This window comes from Paramacrobiotus metropolitanus, unplaced genomic scaffold, assembly GCF_019649055.1.
Source record: "Paramacrobiotus metropolitanus isolate TYO unplaced genomic scaffold, Prichtersi_v1.0 Parri_scaffold0000035, whole genome shotgun sequence".
Taxonomy (NCBI): Eukaryota; Metazoa; Tardigrada; class Eutardigrada; order Parachela; family Macrobiotidae; genus Paramacrobiotus; species Paramacrobiotus metropolitanus.
This window is the reverse complement of record NW_026570255.1, coordinates 1121541-1136249: the sequence shown is the minus strand read 5'-3', so window position 1 is coordinate 1136249 and position 14709 is coordinate 1121541. Positions and strand designations below refer to the sequence as shown.

The 14709-nt window shown below is 47.9% G+C and overlaps 1 long non-coding RNA gene across 1 annotated transcript; it reads right to left on the bottom strand.

The window, feature by feature from the left end:
* Positions 1 to 9396: 9396 nt before the first annotated feature.
* On the bottom strand, positions 9397 to 10107 carry LOC129589476 (uncharacterized). The gene is made up of 3 exons (XR_008690607.1): positions 10066 to 10107; positions 9786 to 9959; positions 9397 to 9540 (listed from the first exon to the last, which is right to left on the bottom strand). It is a non-coding gene; the product is annotated as an uncharacterized LOC129589476 (long non-coding RNA).
* Between the last annotated feature and the right edge of the window lie 4602 nt (positions 10108 to 14709).

The following is a 14709-nucleotide window of genomic DNA, read 5'->3' as shown; positions in this document are numbered from 1 at the left end:
AAACGCGATACCATACTACCGAACGCGAGGCGTTGGCTATCGTATGGTCGTTTGAGAAGTTCCGTCACTTCCTCTTGGGACGACAGGTGACCATCTTCTCGGATCATCACAGCTTGTGTTGGATCATAGGAATCCAAACACCGCACAGCCGACTTGTGCGCTGGGCGCTGCGGCTGCAAGAGTTTGAGCTGGAGATCCGGTACAAACCGGGAGCGACTCACCACGATGGTGATTGTTTGTCGCGTTATCCACCGGTCCAACAGGTCAACATGGTCGTTGCTGTTGTTGACCGGCCGGAGAGAGATTTCCGTGCCGAGCAGGCCAAGGACGCGTTTGTCTTGGAGCGCCTTCGGGAGTTTCCATCCGAGGCGGAGGGCACGATCGTACGAAAGTCGTACGTGTTGAAGGACGGGATCTTGTATCGTCGATGGCGGGCGAACGGGTCCAAAGAGGAGCAGTTGCTGTTGGTAGTGCCAAAGCAGCTCCGTGAAGAGATCCTACGAGAGTGCCATGACGAGAAGTACGTAGGGCACCTCGGGTTCGGACGAACGTGGGATCGGGTCCGGGAACGATTCTTTTTCCCGGCTATGGTGGAATATGTCCGACGTTACGTCGCGACATGTGTACCGTGCCAGACACGGAATATTCCGACCACGGCTACGGCGGGGCCACTGCAGCCCTTTTGTGCCGAAGGCCCTTGGGAAATTGTGGCTACGGACGTACTGGGTCCGTTACCAAGGTCAAGTGGTGGTAAGAAGTATATCATTACGGCCACCGACCTGTTCACCAAGTTTGTAGTGGCAAAGTCGTTGGTTGCGCAAACGGCGGAGACTGTCGCACGATTTCTCGTGTTCGACATCTTCCTACGTCACGGAATTCCCTTGAAAGTCCTCAGCGACCGAGGTACTCCGCTCATAAATGAAGTGACCACCGAGCTTTATAAGCTCTTGAACGTGAAAAGGTTAGTTACCTCGGGCTACCATCCTCAGACCAACGGGTCCTGCGAACGGTTCAACCGAACCCTTGCCGGGATGCTGTCCAAGTTCATCGACAAGGACCAAAAGACTTGGGATGAGGCGTTACCATACGTGGTCTTTGCCTATAACACCTCCTGTCACGATGTGACTGGGTTCTCTCCGTACCGGATGTTGTATGGGCGAGAAGCCGTACTTCCGGTGGACGTATTAGTTCCGACTGATGTCCCGAAGTTTGTCGGTGACGTCGGACAGCGGCTGGCAGAAGTGCACGCACTAGCCGGTGCGCGGATCGAGGTCCAACAGAACTATGTCGTTGGACGCGATACCAACCGAGATGTTCAGTACGAACCCGGTGAAGCAGTCCTTGTCTTTAACCCAGCGGGTAAGAAAGGTAAGGCGACCAAACTCTTGAGCCGGTATTATGGTCCATACCGTATTTTGGCCAAGATGTCTCCGGTTACCTATCGGGTCGAGACCCAAGGTAAAAGACGGAAGCAAGAGTTCGTTGTCCACGTGAGTAAACTTAAACGGTACTATGACCGTAACGAGTTATACGAGGATTCCGAAGACGGCGAAGGAGAAGGGTGGATCCCCACAGCACCCCTCAAAGATGAGTCTGTCATCCACAAAACGGAAAGCGGAGATGACCGTTTCTTATCTTCTTCAACGGGAGGAAGACAAGAAACGAGTGCCCCTCAAGGAAAATCAGCAGAAGTGGACCAATCAACAGTGTTTGGTGAGCCCGTACCCCACCAGCCAGAAGGAGATGCAGATGGTATCGACTCCGACAGTGAGGGTGCCGCATCTGATGTGGAACCGCTGCGCCGATCCGGGCGAGCGACCACTCAGACCAAGTTCTATGTCAACGAGTGTAATGTTATACTCGCTCGACCAAGAAGGGTTGAACCGGCTCGTGTAGTCGGAAATCAGCCGCGTAAACAGAAAGAACTTCGTCGATGCCCAAACCGATTATCGGTTCAGGGACAGGCAAAGGTCACATGCTCGATGTGGTGGATCGTAGCATTGGCAGCCTTGTGGTTCATGGCTCGACTGGTACACGCAGTCCCGGTGGTGGGATGCGACTGTAGCCAGCCAACGTACCTTGGAGTAGTCAGTCTCGAAGGTTTAGCCTCGTGTCGTGACTATCAAGGGCCGTTAAAAGGAACGCCAATCAAATTTGAAGTGTACCTGGAGGCCGCAAAGACTGGTCAGATGTTCCAAGGGTACAGCTGTCGAACATGGAATCGGATCCGTTCAGTCCAAGAAGGATTTACCGGTTGGACCGATACCGTACTTCGTGAATCAGTACGAGACACCGGAGCAAATGAGTGCTGGGACATAATTCGGACCGGGAAGTGTGGCGAAAACGCCATGGAGAAGTCAGGGTTGACCTGGGCTTACATACAGGAACCGACTGGTGACGGGTCTTGGATGCAAACCAAGAACTACACCTTACGGAACTGCGAGTACGAGCATGTCACGTTGGAACGTGAATGCCCGACCTGAGTAGTGCGATCCGTATTCGGTGACCTTTCTACGGCCACAGATGGGATGGCGTGGTTCGGTCATCGCGTGATTGTTTGGGAACCCAAACAATACGCCGCGAAAGCGTGTCGATGGGAACGGGTATCGGCCCGTGAAGGAACGCCCTTGAAAGACGCCAATACAACTCGGGTCCGTGACCCGGCGGCGCAAATGGAGTTTTTGCTTGGAAACAAAACCGCTGAATGTGGTTTTGACAGTTCCTTAACTTACCGGGTGGCAAATAAACCTGGTATTGTGATTGTCCTTGGGAGTACTAGTGGGCTCCGAAGTAGCCCAGCTAAAGCGCCGGTGATTGGAACTGGAAACCGATCGAGTGACGGTTTAGTTTTGAGCTCGGCCGATTATCTGGCGAGTCATCTTCAGTGGATCCGGAGCACATTAACGGATTACGAGAACGTGTTGGTCGAAGCGACTAACCAGCTGAGGTGCAAGATGGATCAGTCTCTGATGTGGGACGTCGTGACCTTATCCCATGTTAGCGGGATCTTGGCCGCGCGACGGCTAGGGTACACGACCTGTCAACATGTACGTAGCTTTGGGAGCTACGCCGTCATGCAACAGTGCCAAGCACTGGAAGTGGAGATTGAAGTGTTTCCAACCTCCTGTGGGCCTCAGCCCGCTATCGTAACTGGACGATAGCTTACGATGGGTACAGCTTAGTTCCGTTCCAGACATGCTACTGGCATTCTGAAATTGTAAACTTGAACGGTTTACCGTTCATCGCTGTTAACGGAGACTGGATGCGGAAGCAGCCGACACAGCGGCTATCACATCAGTCTCTGCTGGCCAAGTTCAATGTGTCAACCGAGCTGTCTCACGAAGCGTTGTCGAACGCTCTTAGTCGTGAACACCGGTACACATATGGGCTTCTCGCTCAGATCGCAGGGGCGATGGAGGAGAATGGCCTTCGTCATGCGGACGAGTTCGTACAGAGTTGAGTCTGGACGACAACTACCGTTGGTGGCTTCGTGGGTCACGATAATCAAGTACGTGATCACAGCCATCGTCATCATACTTTTCGTTGGAAGTGTGGTTTTCGCGTGTTGCATGTGCAACGGATTTTCCCGATTAACAACGGTGTGTCGGAAACAATGGGAGCGCAGGATTCGACGACCGGCTGCGGACATGGAGCCTGGACAAGCGCGGATGGAACCAGGAGTCGAGATTCCCCTGGTCGTAGTAACTACTCCTCGGGTTTACCCGGATATTCCGTCAACTGACCTGCCCGGACACTTCCGGACCATTCCGACTGCCCCCCTTTCATAGGCTTCCGTTTTGGAGGACCAAAACACCAGGCGGAGGGCAGTGTCACGCCACAGCAACATGATAGTTTATGTTTATATGAACTATGTCCGATAGTTTAAAGTCTATTGTCTGTGGGCATGCTGTGTCATGCACGTTCGCTGAACGTTCGCTGTTCTTAGCCCGATATCTGATGGGCGCTAGTATATTCCCACAGATCCTGTGGATGATAACTGTCATAAAAAGAGTATAAAAGAGATTTATGTTTTACGGCAAAAGCCAGTGTGTTGCGAGCTGTAAACGAATAAAGGTTACAGAAGAACACGCTCTGGATTACAAGGTTGACTATTGAAGAGTGACCTTACACACGGAAGTAATCTGGCTGGTGCCTGAATTTATTGTCCATTCCGTGCCTAACTTCGTCCATAATGCCCAGTGGACTACACTGCGTCAACGTCGTTGACGTTTTGGGTGGTGACGGGTAGTTGCGGTCCGGACGCGTGATGGACATGGCCGACAACGGTCTCTTCATCGATCTGCTCTGTCCCCGGCGACGACGGCAATTCGTCCCGTTCGGCAGAATCTTCCTGCCGGGCAGACTAAGCGAAGAAGATCTGGCGCGCGTCACCTCTAACGCCTTCTCAACCACTGCCATGGAAATTCTAGTGCCGGAGACGCCGGTGGGTCCGTGGATTTGGGTGGAAGGTGGAGTGCCTGGTTTTGGACGCCATGTGCCGCACCAGTCATGCCGAGCCGCGCCGGTCTATTGGACTCAAAACGGAGTCTGGTGTGTTGATATCGTCCCTCTAGATCGTATCGGTTGGTTTGGGATCCCGCGTCGACAAGCTGACCGTCAAATGGCGGTGAACAACGGATATCTTCGGGCTGGCAAAAGCGCGGCACTGCACGCAGATGTCCATCCAGGAACCTTCATTAAGTATGCTGTGCAACTAACGGACGAATTCCGCTCGTTGCGCCCCCCAGAAGCACAGGCGCTCATCAAGCAACTGAACGACTACGAGCTCGATCACTTTCAATGTGCGGTTGCCGCGGTGGATCTCCTGGACAGTGAGCTGGTCTGCTTTGGAAGAAGTGACGCTGGGAAACCCTTTGGATCGTCACTGACGTACATAAGCGTACTATACGCGGTTCAGGCGGCCGCCGCGCATGTCCACAACGAGCGGATCGATGTGACTGCGTTTTCCAATGAAACTGGGTAAGCGCGCGACAAGTTAGCGCTGCCTCTGGAACTATGGGCGGAAGTTTTCTCGCACTGTGGAACTGTGACGCAGGTGAAGCTGCGCAATGTGTGTGCAGCATGGAAACTGATGCTGGACCAGCCGGCGTTGCGTGGTCGGATTGTGGTGGGCGACTGCGCCGATTCTAAACGGAGATTCAGCCAGTATTTCAATCTGGCAGCAGTGTACCATGGTTTGCAGCGTGGCACGCAGCACGTGGTGTTCAACGGTAGAAACCAACGGATGCAGACTGCGGAAATGATGCAGCTGACGTGTGTAGATGCTAGTAGTACGTACCTATCTATTTACCTATTATTACTGGTGTACGCCTTCTCCTACGTCACTGCGGTTGCTCATTATCGCTATCTGTGGTTCGCCTGTTCTCATCTTGATAGCGATGTACGAGTATCTTGTGCTCCTCGTAGTCTATAAATTCTCCTGTCATCGCTAATATCAGAATCAGTCCGGATGAGTCTTGATCATTCTTGACTGCTAATTTGCTTTTAACTTTCCTTGTGTTGTGCACATGACTGTGTGTTAGCGAAGTAAAGCATCTTCTGTGGTTATCGACGTTCGTAATTAGCTTCGGATTATAGCGTGGTAAACACGGTATGCTCGTGCTTCGTCCGACCCGCATGTGTATCGACCGGAGTTAGAAGTAAATCTCAGCACAATTGCTTAGGGATTCCTGAAGGTTCGTGTTCCTGATTATTCCATCCGTATTTACTGTAACAGTTGATTTAAGAGTTTGTACTACCCACTGAGCAAGGCAGGGATAGTGACTACGGCGATCCCGTCCGGAGAGCTGTTAGTCAATCGCGTACTTCTTAGTACCGTTGGCAGTCACATAACACGACATGGCGCCCACCGATGGTTCGTAATTTTTTCCGATGTTACAGTAAAAATCGTGGATGGTATTTTACGTGTGAATGTGTGTGAGTGGTTAGTAGAAGGCGTTGAACCGTAAGGTACGCCGAAGGAGGTCAGCGTTCCTGATCTGACCTAGGGTTTTTTATTGGGTGAGCTTCCTCCCCGGGCTGAGCTTCCTCGCCCAATAACTGGCTGAGCTTTCTCGCCATTTAATTATAATTAAAATCGGACCGAAGTCAGCAGTAAATTTACAGTCGAAACCTTAAAGATCGGCTGGGTTGGCGAATAGATCGCGTAATTTTTGGGTAATTTCCGGGTTGTCTGCGCAAAGCAGTGACCGCGGTAAAATAAAGCAGATCTGCAGTGTCAACGTGCCTGGCTGCAGACGGATTGTAAACGGTGATAAGGCGCAGTAGCCGAGCCATTGTCAAGGCAAGGCTAGGCTAGATAAAATCTTTACTGGCAAGGCTAGATAAAATCTTCACTAACTGCACACAAAAGGCAAGCCAAATCGGTAGCCTGATCGGCAGTCAGTGATAGCTGGCTGGTAAAACGTAAACAATCCAGGCAGTCAGTGACTGACCTGAGACAAGAGGAAATTAAAATTAAATCGTGGAATAACCGCAAAGGTTATCCACAGTAATTAATTATAAGGATACCGCAGCAAATTGCGGTAGTAGTCAACGTCTCAAGCCTTAAAGGAGAGACGTTGCTTTTGTGAACAGTAGCACAATAGCTGCTGTGTGTGGGCACAATAGCCGTGGTATATCAGTAGCTTTATTGCTACTGTATTTCTTTTATCGAAACCTTAAAGGTCGATTAAAGAAAATCGGACAAAAATGTCTGATAAATTGAACGCAAATACGATGCTGTTGACAATTGACCCAAAGCGAGTGATATTAGGCCCGTGTGAGGCAATATCACAACAGAAAAAACTCAAATTTAATGCGGAAGTAATTCCTTTGGGACTGATGTACGAAGTACTAGGAGTTGAATCTCCTAGCCAGCCGAAAGCATTTTGTGGAAAAACCTGGATTGAATATCAGGAAATCGGACAGTTTTCGAACCCGAAACCGAGAGCACCGTTCTACTACCGTGGTTGGGTAGAATCAGAACAGTGTATACCGGAAGCGTACCTGGAAATTTCAGACGAAGAGTTTCAGGAAGCGGTTAAACGTGTATATGAACAATTACCCGAGTATAAAAAGAAAACGGAAGAGCGAAAAGCAGCAGTATCTGCAAGCGGGCAGCCGCCGCCAATGGAATCGACTCGTCAAACACGAAGTACGCAGGATTTGTCTAGTGGAAATGCACTGACAGAGGTGACTCAAAATAAGTCACAGGAAACTAACACTCCAGTTGATCAGCTCAACCTTTTGGATGATCAGCGGGAAGTGGTGTCAGATGGCGCAAAGCCTATGGACTTCTCAAAGATTACGAGAAGTGAATCAGCAGTACAATCGCCGATATCCGGTGAAGAAAATTTCCTGTCAGCGGCCGGTTCACCGGAACATAATCAGTTAAATCAGGCCGTAGTTGGTAATACTGCTGAAGATTCGGAAGTGATGGTAGTTCATCCTTCACAGCGATATTTGAGAAAAATTTTAACGGAAACCGATTTTGCTCCTCCCGATAATGCGTTTATGGAAAAAGTAGTGCAGGTTGATAAAGCACTTGAGGCGACACAAACGGATAATGATGTTGCGCAAGTTGCACGGCAGTCAACTGGCACGGTGTTCAGAAGTATACGTAAACTCATCGGTTCTTTTAACAGCAGCGTGCAGTCCATGGGTCAAATCCGACAGTTGAGTACTGATCTGGAACAGGAAAAGCAGGATAAAAATAATTTCCGCGCAAAATATAATGAAATACGCGTTAAATTAAATAAAGTTGGAGAAGAAGTATTCCGATTAAAAGAGAAAGTACGCGTTCAGGATAAAAATTTAATCACATACCGGGATAACATGAATGATTTAAAGGGTGAACTGGACGAAATTTATAAGGAAAGGGATTTATTAAGAGATGTTAATCGCAGACTGGAAAACTACCTGGAAGACGCCAGAGGAGAGCTGGATGAGTTTCGCAGCTCCGAGCTGGCACAGTCTCAGGATGTCCAGTCTAGTGCCGCTTTAAAAAATGAAGTATCCTCCTTGAAGGATCAGCTCGATCAGGTTCAGGATGAACTGAAAAATGAAAAATATAATCATGCTAAAACGTCAAGAAATTATAATGATGTGGCGCAGCAGCGTAAGAAATTTTGGGATGAGCTGCAGGATTTAAAGCAAAAATTCGTACCAGAGTCGGAACGGATATCCAAATTGGAAGAAGAGTTAGCGATTTGTCGCTCTCAAAACGATTTTATGCACCAGTCAACGCGTACAGTGTTGTCAACAACCTGTAAAGATAGTGAAGAAGCATTACAGGCACAAACAGCGCAGTTGAAAGTTGATTACGCGAACGAGAAACAAGCGAAAGAGAAGGCGCAAAAAGAGTGCACTGCAGCCAAAAGTAAGAATTGCACGGTGTGCCATACGGCGATTACGGCTAAGGAAAAAGCGCAAGCTGCTGCTTATGAAAAACAGGAAGAAGTCACTCAGTTGAGAAGAGAAAATGATCAGCTAAAAACGGCTCTTCGTGAGGGTGAACAAACGGTTAGAAATATGCAAGCAGAATTTGCTGGCTTCCAACAGGAATTAATGCATTACAGAAATCAGAACGTGCGCTATGGCGGTGGTCAAGCAGTTCATCAAGCAGAAGTAACTGTTGGCACGGGTGAAGTCCGAGTACCCCCGCGTATGTCGCAATATGACTGACAAAACCTTGGCCCTTCTGAGCTGAATTTATCAAAGCCGTATCCACAAGTGCGTCCGCCACAGGGATCGGTAATAATAAATAATAATTCAGGTGTCCATATGCAGTCGCAGCTACAGGCACCCATGCGTCCGATTTTCGTTGCACAAAACGAATCACGTGTTGAAAGCCGGCACAGTGCACGTGGTAACGTGCATTCGCAGCAGAATGTTCCCCCTGAAAATGTTGATAACAATGGTAATGCTCATCCAGCTGCGGTTGATCATGGTGCGGTCTCACCTCGTGGTGGAAGTCCCGCTTTATCCGTGTGTTCCCGTGCTTCCCTGGAATCAACAGTTCAGCTGTTAGTGGAAAAGAACACGAAAATCGCAATAGAACAGAATAAAGCACAAAATGAAAAACAGAATAAAATGCTGGAATTGTTAATTGCCCAGAATAAAAACTCCTCGAGAAGAACGGAAAAGCTTATGCATCTGAAGGAGTACGGAAATGCAAAGAAATCTGGCCCAATTGATCAGTGGCTAAACAATGTCGATATGTGTATTTTGTCAAACGACTGGGATGACGAGAGGACGTGCAGAGAGGTAGCTGCTGCTCTCAGAAATAATGCTGCGATTTGGTTTAAAAAATTGTTTGAAGATAATCCAAACGAGCAATGGATTACCTTCTTCCGTCCCAAATTGTTGAAACATTCTAATTCGGCTGTCACGCCTGCTGAATTACATCGCGAGATGAATGCCCGTATTTTCCGTACAGATGACACAGTCGCCTCGTACAGGTACACGGACAGTTTCCTACACTGGTTCGAAGTATTGCAGATGTTAGAGGAAGAGCGTGTTGGTGTCTTTCTGGATGGCCTAAAACAAAATAAGGAAAATTGGTTTACGCAGTTGTATCCGCAAAATGTGAAGACTATGGACGAAATGGTTGGAGCGGTTACAGAAATTAGAGACCATGGAAGTCTCATTAAGTTATGAAAACAGAAATGTTGTGCCTAACGGTGCGCACAGAAATGGTAATTCCGGATATCGTAATAATAATAATAATATTAATTACGGTAATTATCAGCAGCGTCAGCCAAATAAGAATTCTGCTTACGCACCGCAGTTTGCTTATCAAAATAATCACGGCATGCAGTACCAGCCAATGGTGCCGCAGAACGGTCAGTCTCCCCAGTGGCAAATGCAGCACGGACAGGCGCCGCCGCTTCCGGTAAATGCCAATGTGCCTGTACCGCAGATGCAGAATCCGAACGTTAACTTTCCTTTAAATACCCCTGTAAATAATAATGCTGGATAAATCAAGGCCAGTTTAGACCAAATAACTACGGAAATACTTATCACGGGAATAATTATCAACGAAGTGGAAATAATAATAATTACCGTCATCAGCAGCCGAATAATAATCAAAATTTCCGGCAAAATGAACAACAGCCGTTTGATGAGCGGAATATCTGTAAGGAAGAATGGAAAACAATTCTAGGAAATGAAATTTGTTACCTTTGTCACGGAATGCATCCGGCGGCGTCATGCCAAAATCCATTAGCAATTCCGAGATTGTATCGACCCACGCGGGAAATACTAATTAAATGCAACGCGCCACAGATGAACATTATGGAAATTGAGCCAAGTACTTCCACAGCAAATAACGAACCTTTGATCAGGTGTAATACTCTGGAAGTCGTGGACATCAATCAATATCCGGTCGCAAACCATGTCTGTCTAAAACCAACGATGGATGCACAAGCTTGATATTCGGTAATCGATGTAAATTACCAGAAAGTCAAAGCGATGATTGATACCGGTTCTAGCATCTCGGTGATGTCCCACCAAATGGCAAAAGAATTGAAATTGAACATTCACCAGTGTCCGGACCACATCCAAGAAGAGTAGTTCATACGGCATACCAAGGACGGCAATTAATTGAACCAATGTGCGCGATAATCACAATCCACGAGTTCGGTATGTCGTTCGAACATGCGGTATTGGTCAGTTCAACCTTTGAAAGAGACCATATCGTCCTTGGGTTGGACTTCTTGGCAACGAAACCATTTATTCTGGACATGAACACTATGACGTGGAGGCTATCCCGTCAGCGTCCGAATTCACCAGTATGGTTCCCTCGGAAAATGCATTCGATGGCCGATATCATTAGGGCGCATCATTTTGATCCAGTGATTCCGCCAGGTGTTAAACCGTCGCCTGCAATCCCAGCACTGATGTTAACAGAAAGGATCGACATGGCAGCACCAGTGAAAATAACCCCAGTACCCAGCCAAGTTTGTGGGGGTAATAACCACTCACAGAAACAGAATAATGAGCAGTCAAGTTTGTGGGGGTGCGGTAAAACAAACCCACCCACTTGTGATGTAAAGCCCAGTACTTCTGATATCAGCTGTACATCCGTATGCTCCAGTCAAGTTTGTGGGGGTAAAGCCTTAGTGCATCCGCCTAAACAAACAGCGAAAAATGTCGAAACACCAGCACAATGTATGGTAATCGGTAATAAAACAATTAAAGTTGAATCTGTACCGGCCGATCACAGAAATGTTGACAACGTGCACGAGCGTCCGAAATCACCGTGGTGTGTTCGCAGTCCGAATTCTTTGTCCCGGATGAAGCCTAGGGAAAGTCGGTCAGATGTGAACAAACATGCGTCCACGCAGGACTTTTCTGATTTACAGTTCTGGAGAACTGTACAGAAACAGTGCGCAGATAGTAGAAGCTGGTACAGACATCTTAAATATCGTAAAAGAATGAATCCGAATTCCCTGTCGCAGGAAATTGATTGTTCCATTTTTACTGAAGGGTTGGTATGCCAAAAACCAGACGACAATGGCAAATCTCCGAAAATCTATGTATCTTGTCAGTGGCGTAAAGAGTTGATTACGCGCTTCCACGAGATAATTGTGCACAACCAAGTGTATGGTGCCAGCGCTGAATTGTCTCCGTTTCTAGTGCGGCGGTATTATTGGCCGAATATGAGTGTTGACATTGAAGAATTCAAAAAGAAATGTACGGAATGTCGACCAAATGTCAGTGTTGTGCGAGAAGGTAGTGCGGCTGTCATGGTGGAAGATAATGAGCCTGTAAGTTGTCAACCGCCAGTCTGTAAGAAGAGAAAAATCTGATGATCTGTGTGGGCTGGATGTTGCCAGTTTCCAGCAAAAATCTGCGAACAAACTTGTAGTATGTTAAATGTTTGTGTTAGTAACAATTAAGACGAGGAATGTTTAAATTTTAATATTAACAATAACTTCGTTATGGCAGAACTGCGTAATCCATTACCTCCATTGGCAAGTAGGGACGTGAACGAGTAACTTCGCAAGTAGCGAAGTGAGAAAATTTGTCGTTGCCATATTGGGTAATTGCCATCCTCGGATTGCAATCCGCATTGCTGACTGTCTCCCCGTTAGCGGTAGCCTGTAACGTACGCAGCAATATCCTGAACGTATCCCAGCATGTTGTTCGTGAAAATTTTTGAAATAAAATTTTTAGCTGTTGTTCAAATGAAATCCAAATTGGAAGGCTTGTTTGTGAAGTCTCCGACAGTTGTGGAAAAAGTTGTTGGACAGTAGATGTGGTGGAAGCGTGACACAGTAGTATATCCTAGTGTTCTCTGCAGACTACAGTACGAGGATGCGCGCAGTCGAACCGACAGGCAATTTTTTCAGTGAGACCAACCGACAACCACGCACACAGGCAGATTATTTTTTCACGTAACAGCCACTCGTGGAAGAGAGGTATCGTTTGCACTGTATGAGTGGCACAGGTGACAGCCTGGTTGGCAGTCGCTTGCACTATATGCACGGTTGGCGGTTGGTCACGCTGAAAAAATTTACTTTCGGTTTGACTGCGTGCATCCTCGTATTCTGCAAAATGTCGAAAATCTTACCTGTGAATGGATGTTGGAAAATCCATGGCAGGATATCAACAAAACACTGTCGCAAAAGATTGCAGCAAAACGAGGCTCCTGGTAGTCCGTATGAAAAGAGGTTGCGAGGTACCCGCTTGCGCAGCAACAGAACGACGACAGACAGCGTCAGCAGTACTGTGTAGTGGATTCCCGATACGCACCACACAGCAGTCCCGAAGATGTCTTACCTTCGCAGCAGATTCCAAGCAGACCAGAACAAGAAAACTCTAATTTTGGAGTTTTACTTATTAAGAATCACAATTTTGATAGAAAAATATTATAATTTGAAGAAACGCTGTCAAAACTGTGGGTCTACAATAAAAAGCAAAAATGTGCACTGGCAGCATGCAGTTTTCGCAACCGGAAGTGGTATGTTGACTGTAACTGCCATGCGGTGCGGTTGCACTTTCGCTCTTAGCCCTGTTACAAAGCGCACTGAATTTTTCCTTTTCTCTGTTTGTTTTTGTTTTGCTTTTTCCCTTTGGACTTCGGACGCCTCCTGGATCCTGGATCTCCCGCCATGTCAATCACCGTGGACCTCCGGATCCCAGAGAGCGCCAAAGATCCCACCTCTGTCAAATTTTACTCGGATCAGGCGTACAGTCATTATGGGCACCGGATGGACACGTGTGGATTGCGCGGAGATGGATCAGGATGGAGCGTCGCACAATCATACGGGATGGACGGGATGGATTTGTTTACATTTGCGGGAGCAAAGAACCGTTTGTGGGGGTGACGTGTGTAGATGCTAGTAGTACGTACCTATCTATTTACCTATTATTACTGGTGTACGCCTTCTCCTACGTCACTGCGGTTGCTCATTATCGCTATCTGTGGTTCGCCTGTTCTCATCTTGATAGCGATGTATCTTGTGCTCCTCGTAGTCTATAAATTCTCCTGTCATCGCTAATATCAGAATCAGTCCGGGTGAGTCTTGATCATTCTTGACTGCTAATTTGCTTTTAACTTTCCTTGTGTTGTGCACATGACTGTGTGTTAGCGAAGTAAAGCATCTTCTGTGGTTATCGACGTTCGTAATTAGCTTCGGATTATAGCGTGGTAAACACGGTATGCTCGTGCTTCGTCCGACCCGCATGTGTATCGACCGGAGTTAGAAGTAAATCTCAGCACAATTGCTTAGGGATTCCTGAAGGTTCGTGTTCCTGATTGTTATCCGTATTTACTGTAACAGTTGATTTAAGAGTTTGTACTACCCACTGAGCAAGGCAGGGATAGTGACTACAGCGATCCCGTCCGGAGAGCTGTTAGTCAATACTTCTTAGTACCGTACTTCTTAGTACCGTTGGCGGTCACATAACACGACACAGCTGTGCGACCTGATCTTCTATATGGCTCAGAGCAATCCTGGAATCCGATTGAGAAGCCTGCATATGAACGGTTTTCAATTTGAACTGCAGATGAACTCTAATGCTGACACATGCGTCCATCAGTTCCAACTCGGGATCCAGAGTACCGCTCATACGGGCTGCAGGACTTTATTGCAGCATGCGAGAGTCTGCCGGGCGATATTGTCCGTATGTCGAATTGTGTTGTGCATCTGATCTGCTCCTGTGTTCTGGGATGGGAGCGCCACAAACATACCGTCCGCGTTGAAACCAGCATTCCTGCGGCGCGACTGTTGATTGGACGGGATTTCGGGGGCGCATTGTGGGATGCTCTGGAGGTGACGCTGCCGACGCCGCAGGGTAGCGCATTGAAAGAGCTGTTTGAACAGGACTTCAGTCGGCAATGGGACCTTCAGGAAGCCATCTGCAAAGTACGAGATATGCCAAGAGCTTCACTAACGCTCCATCGCATTTTTTCGGTCACCAAAATGATACTTAACTATGCTTGCTTGTTGCAGATGCTGTGTACCACGCAGTCGGCTGATCCGCGCCCACTGGCGCCTAATTACGGCAAAAAGTGGGGTGTGGACGCCTTGCAGGATCTGCAGTTGGAGAAACTGTCGCGGATGAGTCTGTGTTTTCTTGGGCAGTTGCAAGAATTAGCGCATGGAAATTCAGAGATCCCATCGGTGGCTGGCGACGGCCTGTTAGCGATTCACCATGGATTTGCACTCTGAAGCCCTTTTCTGCATAGGTCGCATCGGT